Source organism: Pipistrellus hanaki (genome assembly GCF_964339955.1).
Source record: "Pipistrellus hanaki genome assembly, chromosome: 1".
Taxonomy (NCBI): domain Eukaryota; kingdom Metazoa; phylum Chordata; class Mammalia; order Chiroptera; family Vespertilionidae; genus Pipistrellus; species Pipistrellus hanaki.
Window position 1 is genome coordinate 117,062,843 of NC_140503.1, and position 19,049 is coordinate 117,081,891.

General features: G+C 43.7%; 1 pseudogene across 1 annotated transcript in view; it reads left to right on the top strand.

Annotated features, from left to right (window-relative positions):
- LOC311620790 (patched domain-containing protein 3-like) overlaps positions 1-18,430 on the top strand; it is a 30,995-nt pseudogene extending 12,565 nt beyond the window's left edge. The window contains exons 5-6 of the transcript in view: positions 5,592-6,278; positions 18,356-18,430. The product of the transcript in view is annotated as a patched domain-containing protein 3-like (transcript). The remainder of the gene's footprint in view (positions 1-5,591; positions 6,279-18,355) is intronic.
- The last annotated feature ends 619 nt before the right edge of the window (positions 18,431-19,049 follow it).

Genomic DNA, 19,049 nt, shown 5'->3' on the forward strand with positions numbered 1-19,049 from the left:
CTGGGCAGAGACGAACCCCCCCGGGTTGGCCAAGGGCCAGCCCCCCATTCAGGTCCAGCTTATCAGCACCGCCCAGCCAGTGAGGGTTAAACAGTACCCCATGTCCCTGGAAGCAAGGAGAGGGGTGAAGAAAAACATCCAGAAGTTTAAAGCAGCAGGGATACTTGTGCCAGTACAGTCCCCCTGGAATACCCCTCTCTTGCCCGTTAAGAAGCCGGGTACAGGAGAGTACAGGATGGTTCAGGACTTAAGAGAAGTAAATAAGAGAGTAGAAACCATCCATCCCACTGTGCCTAACCAGTACACTCTCTTGAGCCTTTTTCCACCAGACCGTCCGTGGTACAGTGTCCTGGACCTGACAGATGCCTTTTTCTGCCTTCCTTTGAACCCTCAGAGTCAGTTGCTATTTGCTTTTGAGTGGACAGACCCTGAGGAAGGGGACTCGGGCCAACTGACCTGGACCCGACTACCCCAAGGGTTCAAGAACTCCCCCACTTTTGTTTGATGAGGCTCTGAGTCGAGATTTGCAAGAGTTCCGTGCCAGGCACCCTGAAGCCACACTCCTTCAGTATATAGATGACCTCCTAGTGGCAACCAAGGAAGAAAGTGAGTGCATTAGGGTGACTGAGGATTTGTTAAGGACCTTGGGTGAACAAGGATACCGTGTCTCCGCCCGCAAGGCCCAATTGTGCAGCAAGGAAGTTACTCATCTGGGTGTTCGAATAAAGGAAGGGGCTCGGTCCTTAGCAGAGAGCAGAGTCCAAGCAGTCCTCCAGATACCAGTCCTGAAGACTAAGCGGCAGGTCCGGGAATTCCTAGGGACTGTGGGCTATTATCGCCTGTGGATACCAGGCTTTGCAGAAATGGCTAAGCCCCTCCACGCAGCTACGGCTCGGCGAGCAGGAGCTTTAATTTGGACAGAGAAGGAGGAAGAGGCCTTCCAAACTCTTAAGCAGGCCCTCCTTCAAGCCCCGGCTCTCAGCCTACCTGACCTGGAGAAGCCCTTTCAGCTTTTTGTGGCCGAAGGACAGGGAGTGGCAAAGGGGGTGCTCACCCAAACTCTAGGACCCTGGAAGAGGCCAGTGGCTTACTTGTCTAAGAGGCTGGATCCTGTTGCCGCTGGCTGGCCGGAGTGCCTACGAACTGTTGCAGCAGCCACCCTCCTTGTGCGAGAAGCCACCAAGCTGACGTTTGGCCAGAACCTGGAGGTGACTTCAGCCCACAACCTTGAGGGGCTGCTCCGCACCCCTCCGGACAGGTGGATGACGAACGCCCGGATCACACAGTATCAGGTACTGTTGTTAGACCCTCCCCGCATTCAATTCCGCCAGACATCGGCGCTCAATCCTGCCACCTTGTTGCCGGAGACGGACGGGACGTTGCCTCTTCACCATTGAGGAGATTATCTGGACACTCTAACCACTACCCGCCCGGACCTGAAGGACCAACCCCTAGCGGATGCCGAGGTAACTCTTTTCACAGATGGCAGCAGCTACCTTCTGGACGGAGAGAGAGTGGCCGGTACAGCCGTTGTCACTTTGGATACTGTGATCTGGGCTCAGGCACTACCACGAGGTACCTCCGCCCAGAAGGCCGAGTTAATAGCCCTCACTCAAGCCTTGGAGTGGGAAGAAGGAAAAGCTCTCAACATCTACACTGATAGCAGGTATGCTTTTGCCACTCTTCACGTGCACGGGGCCATCTATAAGGAGAGAGGCCTCCTCACGGCCGGAGGGAAGGACATTAAACATACAGCAGAAATATTATTTCTCCTAGCGGCCGTGTGGAAACCCCGCAAGGTGGCCGTTATACACTGTAAGGGCCACCAACGAGGTGATTCCTTGGAGGCAAAAGGGAACCAGTTCGCGGATGAAACTGCGAGAGCTGTGGCCCGGGAGGGGCAGGCACGTGCATTACCGGTCACCCCCTCCCCGGTCAAGGAAGACCAGCCAGCCATAGTCCCTTCATATTCAAAGGAAGATGATGAACTGGCTAGGAAGCTAGGGGAGACTAAGTCCTCAAACGGCTGGTATCAGTTGCCAAAAGGCAGAGTGCTACTCCCAAAAGCAGTGGGGAGGCAGATAGTGGAGCAAACGCATCATACCACCCACTTAGGAGAGAACAAGCTGGCTGAATTGATAAGGAAGCACTACTTGATCCAAGGTATATACAAAATGGCACAAGACGTAATCGAGAGGTGGACCGTTTGTGCCACAGTGAATGCGAACCCTCGCCCTGGGATTGAAGGAGGCAGTGCCCGCCTGAGGGGTGAGCAGCCAGGAGAACACTGGGAAGTCGACTTCACTGAAATGACTCCAGCCAGAGGAGGTTACAAGTACCTCCTGGTATTCATTGACACCTTCTCAGGATGGGTAGAGGCTTTCCCTACGAGGGGAGAGACAGCCCAGGTAGTCTTAAAGCACTTATTAATGGAATAATTCCCAGATTCGGACTACCCCTCCGATTAGGCTCAGATAATGGTCCTGCCTTTATAGCTCAATTAACTCAGATATTGGCTGAGGCATTAAGAATAACGTGGAAACTCCACTGTGCCTATCGCCCTCAGAGTTCAGGACAGGTAGAGAGAGTAAACAGGACTATAAAGGAAGCAATTACCAAAATGAAAGTAGAGACTGGTGGCGACTGGGTGAGTTTGCTTCCTCAAGCCCTCCTCCGGGTAAGATGCACTCCGGGCAGGGAAGGGTACTCCCCTTTTGAAGTTTTATACGGGCTGAAGCCACCCATTGTACCCAGCCTGGGGCCAGAGCACCTGTCTGGCATTAAACAACGAACTTTGCTCAAGTCTTTGCAGGCTTTACAGGCATCCCGAACCCAGAGTTGAGCAGCACTGAACGAGGCTCTACCGAATCCAGACTCAGCCACAGCGGAGAAGCTGCTTTTTACTCCTGGTGACCTGGTCTAAGTGAAGAAGATCAACCCAGCACAGCTGACACCCCGCTGGGAGGGACCCTACCAGGTTATCATCAGCACACTGACAGCAGCTCGAGTGGCGGGAAAGACTGCCTGGATTCACCACACCCGGTTGAAGAAAGCACCGCCTCAGGACGACAACGGGACATGGCGGGTAGAGACTACTTCAGACCCCTTAAAAGTCAAACTGATTCGGGATGGTGGGTCAGAACAGTACCCCTGATTTTGATTGTAGGCTAGGGAGGAGCAACAGTTCCCCTCCAATCTAGGTGGGTGTTGGTTCGCACAACCGATAGAACCACGTTAGCCGAGAATACCACCTACTCTAGAACCCCCAGTTTCCGAGTAGACCTGAGCCAGTTCTTTGGGGATGAGCCTTGTGATACACTGGGCCTTAGGGGCCGAGGGGGGAGCATGGGCATATCAGGACTGGGAATAGTGACGTGTTCCTCAACATTTGGTGGAAATATATACGTAGCTCGGCAGCTATGGCACACTCAGCATTATGGATATCCAGAGAGAAAAGGGCGGCACCAGTATAGGAACATTGAGGATTTTTATTATCACCATTGGGGTTCTGAGTCTTTTACGCCTTAGAAACAAGGAGACCCGGACATTAAATTTGCCAGGCTAATTGACCCAAGGCCTGAGAGATGTTCAGTCTTTACCCAGTGTAATCCAACGGTAGTGACTGTCCGAGATGGAGGAAGCCCATTTTGGCCTACAGGAAAGACTTGGGGCCTCCCCTTATGTATAGCAGGCACTGACCTAGGAACCCTGTTCACTATCCAAAAGATGAGAGTCAAAGGGCCCCGGCTTCCCATAGGCCCAAATGGAGTGTTAAACCCCCAAGTATTGCCTAGGCCCAGACCGAGCCCTCCACCTCAGCCCACAAGGAGCTCCTCGCGGACCACCACCATCGCAGGTCAACCTGATCGGGGCCACAATTCCTCAACAATTGTATCCACTGGGGGGAAACCAAGAACCACTATCCCTCCTGTTCCTGTCCCACAGGCCAGACTCATGAGGACTCTAGATTCAGTTTTTACTCTCCTGAATAGCTCCAACCCAGCGACCACCGATAGTTGCTGGTTATGCTTAAATCCCTCACCCCCTTACTATATAGGTCTAGCCGCCAGCCTAAAAATAGGAACAGGGGAGGAGGAAGTGAAAAACACCACCCTTGATGATCAGCATCTCGCTGATCTAGCAACTTGCCTGGAAGGTGGGGCGGCCTCCTTAACCCTGGGGGACCTCCAAGGGAAAGGGTCCTGTTTCATAGGAGTAGAATACTCCTTGTCAGCTTCCTCTTACTCCCAGAATTGTAATAGCAGCATGAAAATTTCCCGCAACACCCAGGTATTGATTGCCCCTGAAGGGGTTTGGATTGCTTACACTTATGGATTAACTCGGTGTCTGGTAGCTGAAAGGAGCCGAGAGCCTTGGTTCTGCATTTTAGTGTATGTAATCCCCCAGGTCTATATCTATGCTGGCCCCTCTGGAATGGAGCATTTCCTATCCCCAGAAGCCCATCTCCGCCTTCAGAAAAGAACCCCCCTCTTAGTCCCATTACTTGCTGGGCTAGGAATTGCCGGTTCAGCGGCCGTTAGCGCTGCGGCCCTGACTACTGGCCAGATTGGGATTCAGAAACTATCAGTCCAGTTCTCAGAAGATATCAGGCTCATTCAAGATCAAATCAGCCACCTAGAGAGGGCCCTGGACTCCCTGGCGGAGGTAGTCCTCCAGAACCGGCGAGGGCTAGACTTGTTATTTCTCCAACAGGGAGGCCTCTGTACAGCGCTTGGAGAGGCTTGTTGCTTCTATGCCAACCACTCAGGCGTGATAAGGGAGAGCATTAAAACCCTACAGAAGCGACTGAGAAAAAGGGAAAAGGAGAAAGAAAGTCAAGAGGGCTGGTTTGAAGGGCTGTTCAATTGGTCCCCTTGGCTGACCACTCTGATATCAGCCTTGGCGGGACCCCTCCTACTCTTACTTCTAGGCCTGATCTATGGGCCCATCATAATTAACAGGTTAGTAGCTTTTGTTAGAGAGCCTGTTCAGGCTGTTAAGCTGTTGGCCCTAACCACCCAATACAGCCGATTCGTGCAAACTGAAGACACAGCTGTTTAGCTAACTGCTGATTTCTTGCTTTTGTAAACTTGCTTGCTTGCTTGCTTACAAAGAAAAGAGGCCAAGGATTTGACCTCTGCTAAGGAACTAAAAGCAGTGGGGAATGAGGAATGGAAAATAACTGACCTTGCCTGGAGGGTAGAAAGTTGCTACTAACCCCTCCTGGACCTGAAGGCCAAATCAACAGTCTGGGGTAGTTAAGGCTGAAGTCCAAATCAGCAGGCTGGGTTAGTCAAGGCTAAAAGAACAGGACAAACCAAGAAGGGAGATTAGGCCATCTTGCCGATGCATGCAACCACAAGGTTAAGTGATATAGAAACGACCTCCACCCCCCTTATTTGAAATGTGCATAAAAAGCTGGATTTGTAACTGCTTGCTGCTGTTTGCTGCCTGCTCCATCCTGGCGGCGGCAGCCCAGATTCGAAACTGTAATAAAATTTGTTATTTGACTCCGCAATTGGCTAGTTGGAGTTATTTCCCGGGTAGGGGTCTCTGCCTCTTGGGTGGTCTCTGCTCCATTCAACAGTTAGGAGAATATGTGCAATATATGAAAGATAAAAAACAAGATATAAATGATAAGAATATTTTATGAACAGTATTTCCAGGTTTTTTTTGATTTTCCTCATTTTAAGTATGATGTTAATATTTCATCATCACATGAAATCACTTCTTCCCGGGGCCTTCGTTCAGAGCATAGGTATTTCTACTTCAACCAATAAGAAAAAGATGTCAATCCAGTTCCGACACTTGGCCAAAAATTGTGAAATTCCCCTAGTGGTGTAGAACCCAGCATTCATATATTGTAGTTTGATCAGTTCACTGCAATAATAGAAAACACTGTTCGAAATGTCATTGTTGCATCAGTAGCTATGTTTGTTGTTTCCATATTGTTAATTTCTCATCCACTGTGTTCCTTGTGGGTAACTTTCGCTATTGGTTCTGTTATTGTAGGAGTCACGGGTTTCAAGGCATTCTGGCATGTCAATCTTGACTCCATATCCATGATTAATCTTGTCATTTGTATAGGGTTTTCTTTTGATTTTTTCTGCACACATTTGCTATGCATTTGTTTCTAGTTCTATGCCCTCAGTAAATGACAAAGCAATTGAGGCGTTGTATATGCTGGCTACCCTGTGTTACAAAGTGCAGTTTCAACAATCATAGGGGTGTGTGTCTTATCTGCAGCAGAAGGATACATCTTCAGGACATTTTTTTAGGTTATGTTTCTTGTTATGCTATTCGGGGCTGCTCATGGTCTAATTTTCATTCCAGTATTCTTAACCTTTTTATGAAGGTTTGTTTGAATATCCATTAACAAATCAAAGACCAGTTATAGAATTCCTGATTGCCCGAACTCAATCTGATAAAAATGCACTATTAACAAAAGTCAACAAGCTAAAAACAAAGGCACATTTCCTTGAATTGACTTCCTAAATTCAAGCTGAATGGAAGTCCTACAACTATAAAATTAAAGGAGAGGCCACATCAAACCTGGTAGGAGTGGCAGAGATGAGGAAGGGTTGATCCCACTGCCAATGCATGGTGGATAATGATCTGGAGGGATATTTTGGCTGTGCAGTTCCCCTCTGAGGATGAACTCTCCCCTCCCCCAGCTCAGGGTTTCAGTGCCAGGAACAGAAGTCCCATAACATGTGACTATAAAAACCGGTATGGATTGAAGCTGAGACTGCTGGAGTTACTCTTAAAGGGCCCACATATGGACTTATTTGGACTCACACTACCTCTTGAGTTCCAGCTCAAAGGCAGCAGCTTGAAAGGCATGAAAGACATATGGGGAGGAACTGAATTAATGGCATCAGGGTGAAAGCTAGAGGGCCAACCTTCTACCAGACAGGGGTGCTTGTAGAGGCTCCCTTTTATGAGCACATTACCCTCAGAGCTAGCAGAAAGGTGCCATATCTGAAATTCTGTTAATATGGCTCAGACTGTTTGCCCCACACAACATTAGGCCCACTCAACCTATTTCCAGTAGCTTTATCGTAGGAATAAGCTGGCTCCAGCGTCAGATATTCCAAAAATCTCTCAGGCAAGCAGCATCTGGCCTCAGCTCGCCCCATACCTCTCACTAAGTGGACCCAGGACTGGCAATAGCAGAAGCCAGCCTAGGTTCACAGCTTGGCCTTGACAGGGTATCTCCAAGCTCAGCACAAGAAGTAGCCATCCACAGATGACTTTCTAACTTATGCCTGGTGGCCCCAGTCAGTGGCTGATATTGGCCTGGACCTTCTAGAAAACCCCAGAGCCAGTGCACCCAGTTCAGTGTGGTGGGAATCAGTACACAGTCTGTCTTCAACTGAAGGGGCTCAGAAGCACCGCTGCCATACCAACTGCCTGGAGACTCCGCTCTCCCGGGCCTTTGGATGGCTGGGGTGGCAGTTGGGCTCAAACCCCTGGTTCTTCCTACTGATGCCCATGTTGCTGACAGCTACTCTGAGCACTGGCTTCATTCACCTGCTCAAGGACATAGAAGAGGACCCCGGGGAGAAGTACACCCCTGTCAGGAGCCGGGCCAAGGCAGAACAGCGCTTTGTGCAGCAGCATTTCACCAGTGATGACTCTTTTCACTTCTCCGTCTTCAGGATGGCCACTGAGGTCTATTTTGCTTCTATTCTAGTGGTGACCCACTCAGCCTCCTTGCTGGAACAAGAAATCTTGGCAGAAGTTAGCAGACTAGACAGTGCGGTGCAGGCTCTGAATGCCACCCAAGAAGACTAACCCAGATCCTCTTCAGTCAGGCGTGTGCTAAGAACCAGGGCATCTGTGTGCCCTCCAACCCCCTACTGTTCGCCTGGCAGTTGAACAAGAAGCTTGACCTGCAGAGCATCACCTTCCCCATCTACACCCCAAAGGGCCAGCCTGTCTCCCTGGCTGGCACCCTTGGTGGAACCATCTTAGGCAATTTCAGTGCTGCCCAGTGAAAGCTCCAGCATCCAGACAGGAGCAGCCATGAACAGACTTCTTAGAATCGCCAGGAAACCGTTGGGAATCCGTTGGGAAACTGTTGACTGGGGTGCAGATAGGTGCTCACCCAGCAGCTACTGGTCTTCTCTTCATGGAAATGAGTCTCAACATGTTTGAGGGTGGCCTTAGATATGGAGGAGCAGCAACCAGAGCCCACAGAGGAGCAGCAACCAGAGTCCCTGCCAAAGTCATCGGGGCCTGGACCAGACTTGGATGAAGGGGCAGATCTGCAGGCAGCACCACACGCAGACAAGAAGCCAGAGCTGCTCTTGGAACAGAAACCAGACCTGGACTTGGCTTCAGGGCAGCAGGAAGAGCCACCAGGAGCCAAAGAGCGTAAGAGGTTCAGTTCAGTGTGGTGGGAATCACCTCACAGTCTGTCTTCAACTGAAGGGGCTTAGAAACACCGCTGCCATACCAACTGCCTGGAGGCTCCGCTCTCCCGGGCCTTCGGATGGCTGGGGTGGCAGGTGGGCTCACAACCCTGGTTCTTCCTGCTGATGCCCATGCTGCTGACAGCTACTCTGAGCACTGGCTTCATTCACCTGCTCAAGGACATAGAAGAGGACCCCGGGGAGCAGTACACCCCTGTCAGGAGCCCGGCCAAGGCAGAACAGCGCTTTGTGCAGCAGCATTTCACCAGTGATGACTCTTTTCACTTCTCCATCTTCAGGATGGCCACTGAGGTCTATTTTGCTTCTATTCTAGTGGTGACCCACTCAGCCTCCTTTCTGGAACAAGAAATCTTGGCAGAAGTTAGCAGACTAGACAGTGCGGTGCAGGCCCTGAATGCCACCCAAGAAGACTAACCCAGATACTCTTCAGTCAGGCGTGTGCTAAGAACCAGGGCATCTGTGTGCCCTCCAACCCCCTCCTATTCACCTGGCAGTTGAACAAGAAGCTTGACCTGCAGAGCATCACCTTCCCCATCTACACCCTAAAGGGCCAGCCTGTCTCCCTGGCCGGCACCCTTGGTGGAACCATCTTAGGCAATTTAAGTGCTGCCCAGTGAAGGCTCCAGCATCCAGACAGGAGCAGCTATGAACAGACTTCTTAGAATCTTCAGGAAACCGTTGGAAATCCGTTGGGAAACTGTTGACTGGGGTGCAGATAGGTGCTCACCCAGCAGCTACTGGCCTTCTCTTCATGGAAATGAGTCTCAACATGTCTGAGGGTGGCCTTAGATATGGAGCCAAAGCCCACAGAGGAGCAGCAACCAGAGTCCCAGCCTGTCTCCCTGGCCGGCACCCTTGGTGGAACCATCTTACGCAACCGGGTGGGAGCAAACCATTTACTCCTAGAGGCCAAAGCCATGCGGCTGCAATATTACCTGAAAACCCAAGAGAAAGAGAATAGTGAGCATAGCAAGAGGTAGATGGTACATTTCCTGTATGAATTTAGCAATCTTGAAGAGAGTTTGCCCTTGAAGATGATCCGGGTACGTGGCAGCTGGGGTTGACAGGGAGGCCAGGGGAAAGTGGGAGGGTAAGAACACTTGTTCCAAGGACCATAGATCCATAGATGGCAATAGCACTCTCTGAGTGAAGGAGACCTTGACTTGAAGTTAGTCACGTGCTACTGTATTTGGCACTTAATCCAACTTTCTTTAACACCCTGAAGAATGCCACAAATCTTAGCTCCTTGTAAATATTTGGATGGAAAAGACAAATGCTCCATCCTCATTGTAGGTCTGTTCAGTACAGACATTTATCTTCAGGCTTAGTTTTGGGGATGTGTTTTCTAGCCAAATTACTTGGGAATTCTTACTTTTAGTTAAAGTCTTTGCAGTTTCCAGGAGCCCCCAAAAATTTGTTTGAAGTTCACTGGAATAAAAAACAACAAACAAAAAAACTTCAAGCAAATGTTCCATAGTTTTACTGAAAATGATATCTAGCTCAGCTTCTTCTTCTTCTTATTTATTTATTTATTTATTTATTTATTTATTATTATTATTATTTTTTTTTAGTATATCATAGTGCCAGAAACATGATAACTGTTCAGTAATTCCTGGTTCAGCAAACCTACTTCTGAATAGCTTGGTGAAAGTGAGACACCCATTGGGAAAAGCCTTTGAATACCAGGCCTTCTGAAATATTCAATTAAATAGTAAAATACAACAATCCAATAAAATTTTAGAAAAAGCCACAAGATCTTTAATTATTTATTATTTTTTAAAACATATATTTTATTGTTTTTTTTACAGAGAGGAAGGGAGAGAGATAGTTAGAAACAACGATGAGAGAGAAACATTGTTCAGCTGCCTCCTGCACAACCTGCACTGGGGATGTGCCTGCAACCAAAGTACATGCCCTTGACCAGAATCGAACATGGGACCTTTCAGTCCACAAGCTGATGCTCTATCCACTGAGCCAAACTGGTTTTGGCAAGATCTTCAATTATTAATAACTAGAGACCCGATGCACGAAATTTGTGCATAGGGAGATGGGAGTCCCTTAGCCCGGTCTGTGTCCTCTCACAGTTCGGGACATCTCAGAGATTGGGCCTAAACTGGCACTCAGATATCCTTCTGGCAGTCCGGGCTCTCACAGCCACGCACTCCTAGCTCCTTACTGTCCACCTGCAGCTGAGGCAGGAGAGGCTCCCGCCACCACCTCTGCTCTTGCTATCCAGAAGCCCAGCTTCTGGCTGAGCAGCACTCCCCCCGTGGGAGCACACTGACCACCAGAATGCAGGTCCTGATTTGAGCATCTGCCTCCTGGTGGTCAGTGCACATTCTAGTGACTCAGTTGTTGTCTCTCAGTTGATTTACATATTACAGTTTTATATAGGATTTCAAGGTTTTATGAAAAATCTAGATTTTGTATTTTCAGATATTTTAAACTTTTGGATTTTTGTAAGAAACTTTAGAGAGCATGCCAGAAATTTGGGGGAAGAAGCAAATCTATGTTCTTTATTCTAAAATGATAATTCATGTGTTTTGATCTTTTAATGAATTTGAATATTTCTTCATCAATAAGCTAGAGTGTTTTAATAGTGTTTGTAACTCATTCACAAATATTGTAATTAAGAGTTACTCATCTGAGTACATTTCTGTGGCAGGTGGTCTACTTTACAACACTTTCTAGACAACTGGAATTTGAGGCAACTTCAAAGATGGTGATCCCTTTATTTTATGTGGCTTATTTTCTAATCATATTATTTTCAATAGCATCATGCTTCAGGTATAATGTTTGTTTTTATAAATGATTTTTTAATTTATTGTGGTAAAACATATATAATATACATAATATAAAATGTCATTTTAACCATTTTGAGTTAACAATTCAGTTATATTAATAATGGTCAGAAACCTGTGCAATTGGTTCAGTTATCTGTTCCCAAATATTTTCCATTACTATGAGTAGAAATGTTGTACATATTAAGCAAGAACACCCCATTGCCTCCTCCCAGCCCTGGTAAACCTTCAAACACTATGTCTCTGTGAATTTGTCTATTTTAGAGATTCAAATAAGTGGGATTATATAAAAATTGTCCTTTTGTGAATGGTTTACCTCACTTAGCACAATGTTTTCAGTGTTCATCCATGTTGTAATATGTATCACAACTTTATTTATTTTTGTTGCTAAATAATATTCCATTGTATGTTTTTTATTTAGCCACTTGTCTTTTGATGGGCCCCTGGAAATATTTCTACCTTTTGGCTATTATGACTAATGCTTCAACGAACATTAGTATACAAATGTCCATTTGTACTCATTTTCAATTCAATGAACATTAGAATACAAATGTCCATTTGTACTCATTTTCAATTCTTTTTCATTTTATATCTTGAAGTAGAATTGGTAGTGTGTGATAATTCCAGGTTAATTTCTTAAAGAACTGCTAAACTGTTTTCCATAGGAAACACCTTTTAATATCCCACCAGCAACATCTCCACTTCCTCGGCAAACTTGTCATTTTCTGTTTTATGGGTTATAGCTCAATATTATCTATGGGTAGTTGCTCAATATTATCTCATTGTGGTTTGGACTCACAATTCCCTACTAACTAATGATAAGTAGCTTTTGATGTGTTTATTGGCCATTTGTACATCGTCTTTGGAGAAATGTCTATTCAAAGCCTATACTCATTTTTAATGTGGTCATTTGTCCTTCTGTTGTTGAGTCCTGTTATTGATGAATACTTTATATATGTTATATATTAAACCTTACCAGAAAGATATATGATTCCACCACTCACTCTATGAATTATTTCTTCACTTTCTTTTTTTAAAATTAAATCTTTATTGTAAAGATTATTACAGATATTCCTCTCCCCCCCCCATACCTCCCTCCACATATGCAAATTAACTGCAATCTTTGTTGTGTTAATTTGCATACTTACTCTGATTGGCTGGTAGGCATGGCTGGTGCAGCAGAGTGATGATTAATTTGCATATCACTCGATTATTAGGTTAGAGAATATACACTGAGTGGCTAGATTATTATGCTTTCAGAGATAATAATCTGGCCATTCAGTGTATATTGTGGTTAACAAAGAATATACAAAAGCTCCTTCTAAAATATTTTCATGATTCTCCTCTACAAGTGAAGTGAGCTGTAGAAAAATTGCTACTAAATGAAAAACAAAATTTTTTTTTGAATCACACAACCAACCTCTTTTTTGTTGTTGTTGGAAAATCATAAATGGTTTTATATTTTACTTGGTTAACTGCTTCAAAACAAATGACTGATACCTGCCTTTAGATATCTTTAATAGAAGAGAGAGCCTACATTTGAAAACTAGAAAAGTTGACATTCAAATAATGACAGCATCCCTTCTTTCTATCTTATCTAATAAAAGAGTAATATACAAATTGACCATACCTCTGCTACACCCACAAGCCATGCCCACCAGCCAATCAGAGAAAGTATGCAAATTAATCCCAACCAAATGGCTGTGGCCACAGATAGCAGGAGGGAGGCGTGGGTTTCCCAGGCAATTGAAGAAGCCAAGCTTTCCACCTGCCCTTGCCAGCCTAAGCCTCCACTCAAGGCTACAAAGTTTCAATTATAGAAGGTAAACAAATCCAAACAGAAATAGCTGCTGGCCATGGCCCGAGCGGGAGGCTTGGCTCTGCTTCAGGCTACAAAGTCTCAATTGTAGAAGGTAAATAAATTCCAGATACTAGGGCCTTGGCTTGGGTCCCCTGGGGGAGTGGCTGGCCTGCAAAGCACCACAGGCCCCTGGCTCAGACAGTTGGAAATCCCTTGAGGGGTCCTAGATTGAAGAGGGTGCAGGCTGGGCTGAGGGACATCTCCCCCCCCGACCCCCCCATGCATGAATTTTGTGTGTGTACCATGCCTCTAGTCAATAAATAAAAATCACCCCTGGAAGTTTAATAAACGTACAGATTTCGAACTTTTCTGCTTCCTCTCTCCCCCACCCCCTTGCATTATGACAGAAATTTAAATGTCTCCACCAGAAAGGTGTGGGAATTGTTGCCCAAGAGGTTTCTAAATACATGTCTAAGTGAAAACTGTTATGAATTGATGGAATTTCACTGCCACCACAAATTCTATGATTTTTCCCTCCAAATTTACAGGTGCAACTGTGTACGAAACAAAATGTTTGTTGCAATTTTTGGAGTGATTCCAACTGCCTTGGCAGTGTTCAGCGGCTTTGGCCTGATGTTGCACATGGGGGTGCCATTTGTGACCATAATTAAAAATGCACCATTTCTTGTTCTAGGTGAGGAAAACAAAAGAAACTACACACTGAGTATGTGGGGGTGTAGGATACCTAGGAAAAGAGCTTATTTTACATTAAGCAAAATAATTATGTGTAAGTGGCTCTACAGATCCAAAATGAGGTGCCAGCAACAAGAAAATAAAATGTTATTATGTATTTTTAGAGATGAAAAATCAAGCCACCCAAAATGGAAATGCAAGGAACATGAACAGACTGTACACTCACATGTACACCAAGATTGAAAATATAAGTAAAAACATTTGATTTCTCCATTAATTAAGGGATTCAAATTGAACCAAAAGTGAGATACCTCATTTTCTTATTAGATAAATAAAAATTAGTAGGATTGAAGTTTTTGGTAAAATTATGTACAAATGAGCATGCATATTCTGCTGGGGGAAGTTTTAAATTGGGACACTCTTTCTTTCAGTACAACTTTGCAACAACAACAAAAAAATACTTAAAATTTAAAAGGGGCCCTGCCAGTGTGACTCAGTTGTTGAGCATCAACCTGTGAACCAGGAGGTAGGTCATGGTTCGATTTGTAGTCGGAGCACAAGCATGGGTTATAGCCTAGATCCCCAGTAGGTGGTGTGTAGAAGGCAGCCAATCAATGATTCTCTCTCATCATTGATATCTCTATTTCTTTCTCCCTCTCCCTTACACCTCTGCAATCAATAAAATATATTTTTAAAAATATTTAAAAGTGAATATCTTTGATCTATCAATTCCACTGCTTGGAATTTGTCCTATTAATTAAACAATTGCTTGAAAAGTAGAACATGTTCATTTTGGTATAATTTAGAATAGGAAAATATTGAGAGAAAGAAAACTAATCCTATATCAAGATGGGATTGATCAATTCAAATATAGCATATTAAAATTTTGAAATCATTTTCAGTCTTTAAAAAGAAGTAGACACATTAAATGAAAAATGAAATATTACATTTCATGAAATAGTAAATGAAACAATACTAGTTATGAAATGAAATGTTTGGAATTAAGTGGTACAATTATATCTGTATATTTGCACAGAGCAAATTCTGAATGGATCAACACCAAAATATTAGCAGGAATTATCCCAAGGTTGGAATTACAGTCATTTAAATTATTAATTTGTATTTCTCTGTAATTTCAGAATTTGTTTTAGAGTAAGCATGAAAAAACAAAGGTGTTTATTTTTGGAAAATAAGCAACTTACAAGAAATAATATTTGGTTTCCTGTGGGAGATAGTGGATTAGCTATAAACTGGATGTCAGCTTATTTACTCGAGCTCTTTAGTGCAAACCTTCTTCCTATACACTCACATTTAACCACTCAGTGTTCCCCACAGCAACAAATAAGTAAACTGTGTATCCTGACTTAACATAAACCATTTTTTGTATAGTGTGTGTGTACATAGGAGTGTATGTGTGTGAGTGTTTGTGATTGCAGCAACTCAAAAACTATATGTGTATAATTTCTTAACAATGTTCTATAAATAATAAAACTAGTTGGTTGGTTTTCGCTTTTATATTTTTTATTAATTTCAGAGAACAAGGGAGAGTGAGATAGAAACATCAATGATGAGAAAGAATCATTGATTGGCTGCATCCTGCACACTCCCCATGGATGATCAGGCCCGTAACCCAGACATGTGCTCTGACCAGGTATTAAGCTGTGACCCCCTGTTTCAGAGGTCAGTGCTCAACTACTGAGCCATGGTGGTTGGGCGAATACCAGTTTTTAGATATCTAATAAATATCAGGGAGTTCATTCTTGGTTATTTTAATTTAGATACTCCTACCATCATCATACCCATAGAACATCTGAATCAGAGGCAATGTTGCAATCTCCATTGTAATCCATGCAATCCATAAAGATGATCCCCCAAATATAATTTAAGATTAGCATTTTAGTTCAAAGTACTGATTGTATCATTACTCTAGTAGAAAGTGTGAGGAGGTAAAATGTATCTGCAGCATGCTATGCTGTTCTTTCTGATCCCCTTTCTTCTTTGTAGTCCTCCTTTCCCAATTTCAAAGTCTGCTTTATTTCAAAAAAATAATGACATGTCAATGTAGAAAAGAACTAATCACCTACTAGGCATTAATATGTAAAGGACCCTTGAGATTTATTTTGGGATATAAATCCGATATTAAGAGTACTTTCATTTTAATGAGACAAGACCTTAAACTGGGAAAGTGAAGGAATGAGAGCATTCTGCCTATAGAAAACAGCAGGGAAACTGTGTGTGTGTGTGTGTGTGTGTGTGTGTGTGTGTGTGTGTTTGTGTGTTTGTGTGTGTGTGTGTGTATGTGTGTGTGTGTTTGTCCATAAACTATGTGGTGCCTCTCAAATCATAACACATTGATAGCTAGATGCTAACTGTAGAACAGGTAAATCCAGCTTATATTTTAAGCAACAGAATGATTGCTCATTGTGTTTGTGCATTAGTATGAAATGACTTAGGAGAGAAAATGGTTTCTCAAGTAGTCTAGCAGAACAAAGATGCATTGCTAACCCTGCTTCCAGTAACAACCAGTCAACCAGGTTTTCTGACTCATCATTGAAACAACTTTAAATGAAGATTAGGAGTAGAATATATTGTGCTATGTCCAAAGAATAGGAGTATGTATGAAACACAAAGCTATTGCAGAAGAAGGAGTGATGATTTCTGTTGTGGATTCAGAGGCAATGAGAGACCTAGCATCAAAGCACATATTGGGCAAGGTAAATAAGACCTGAAAGAGATGGAAAATAAAATGGTTTGCATTGATCTCTTTGCGTTTTTAAAATAAGTTGTTATTGATTTTCAGACAGAGAGGAAGGGAGAGGGAGAGGGAGAGGGAGAGAGAGAGGGAGAGAAAGCAAGAGAGGGAGGGAGGGAGGGAGGAAGTGAGGGAGGGAGGCACGGAGGGAGGGAAAGAGAGAGAGAGAAAGAGGGAGAGAGAGAGAGAGAGAGAGAGAGAGAGAGAGAGAGAGAGAGAGAGAGAGAGAGAGAGATGTGAGAGCACAACATTGATCCATCACCTCCTGCATGGCTCCTACTGGGGATCAGCCCATAACCTAGGCATGTGCCCTGACAGGGAATCAAACCAGTGACCTCTAGGGGCATGGGATTATGCTCAAACAACTGAGCCACATGGGACAGGGAGACCTGTTTAATTTTTTAATAAAAATTAATTTTTATGAAGGTTGTTTCTTTTTTTAACAGGTGTTGGGGTTGATGACATGTTTGTTATGATTTCCGGCGGGCAGAAGACCAAACTGGTGGATAGCATTAGACATCTTATGTCCAGGACATATTCAAAAGTGGCAGTGTCTATTACAATCACCTCTGCCACTAAGATCCTGGCCTTCTATACAGGGATTATGACCTCTTTCAGCTCTATACAGTACTTTTGCATCTATACAGGAACAACCCTGTTCTTCTGTTATTTGTATAACATCACCTGTTTTGGAGCATTTATGGCCCTGGATGGTACTAGAGAAGTAGCCTGTCTATGTTGGTTAAAAAAGCCAAATGCGCCTAAGGAGAAATGTTCCGCTTTAAAAAGATGCTGCTGTCTCCCATTTGATTCTCTCCCAGATGAACAGGAAGCTGATATTCATCCAATGAATTTGTTCTTTAGAGATTATTTTGGCCCTTTTCTCACATTCAAGAAGACCAAGTTTTTTGTAGTGCTTCTGTACCTGTTGTACCTGACAAGTAGTATATGGGGATGTTTCTGTGTGCAGGAAGGTTTACACCCTCGAAATTTGGCAAGTGACGATTCCTACATTACAACGTATTTTGATGCAGAAGAAGGTTATTTTTTACTTTACGGTCCCAAGGTTATGGTTATTGTTACTGAAACTTTTGACTACTGGGATAAAGATGCTAGGCAAAAATTGGAACAATGTCTGGGAAATTTTGAAAAAAATGGCTTTGTAGAAAAAACACTTACCGAGTTTTGGTTATGAGAATATGTGCAATATATGAAAGATAAAAAACAAGATATAAATGATAAGAATACTTTTATGAACAGTATTTCCAGGTTTTTTGATTTTCCTCATTTTAAGTATGATGTTAGTATTTCATCATCACATGAAATCACTTCTTCCCGGGCCTTCGTTCAGAGCATAGGTATTTCTACTTCAACCAATAAGAAAAAGATGTCAATCCAGTTCCGACAGTTGGCCAAAAATTGTGAAATTCCCCTAGTGGTGTATAAACCAGCATTCATATATTTTGATCAGTTCACTGCAATAATAGAAAACACTGTTCGAAATGTCATTGTTGCATCAGTAGCTATGTTTCTTGTTTCCATATTGTTAATTTCTCACCCACTGTGTTCCTTGTGGGTAACTTTCGCTATTGGTTCTGTTATTGTAGGAGTAACGGGTTTCATGGCATTCTGGCATGTCAATCTTGACTCCATATCCATCTTGTCTTTTGTATAGGGTTTTCTTTTGATTTTTCTGCACACGTTCGCTATGCATTTGTTTCTACTTCTATGCCCTCAGTAAATGACAAAGCAATTGAGGCGTTGTATATGCTAGGCTACCCTGTGTTACAAAGTGCAGTTTCAACAATCATAGGGGTGTGTGTCTTATCTGCAGCAGAAGGATACATCTTCAGGACATTTTGTTTGTAAGGTTCTGTTTCTTGTTATGCTTTTTGGGGCTGCTCATGGTCTAATTTTCATTCCAGTATTCTTAACCTTTTTATGAAGGTTTGTTTGAATATCCATTAACAAATCAAAGACCAGTTATAGAATTCCTGATTGCCCCAACTCAATCTGATAAAAATGCACTATTAACAAAAGTCAACAAGCTAAAAACAAAGGCACATTTCCTTGAATTGACAATCCCATTTTAAAATGTTATTTAAAATATCCTAGAAATATTCATTAGTCTTTCATTAAAATATTTTTATCACATTAGAAATTGTCTTATTTATTGTAATCTATGCACAATGAAGTATAAAGTATAAATTTCCAGTTTGCCCCCCTCCCCAAACTTATTTCATCATTAAAAGTTCCTGCTTGGAATTCAAGTGTTTTATATATTATACCATAAATGGAATTTTAAAAAATCCTCACCCGAGGTTAATTTTTCCATTGATTTTTAGAGAGTGAAAGAGAGAGGAAGAAACAGAGACAGAGAAATATTGATGTGACAGACAAATCGATTGGTTGCCTCCCACAAACCCACATGTACCCTGACCAGGGATAGGGATGGAGTCTGCAGCCTAGGTACACTAATTGACCAGAATGGAACCTGGGATCCTTCAGAACACAGGCTGACACTCTATCCACTGAGCCATACTGGCAGGAGCAATATTATTTCT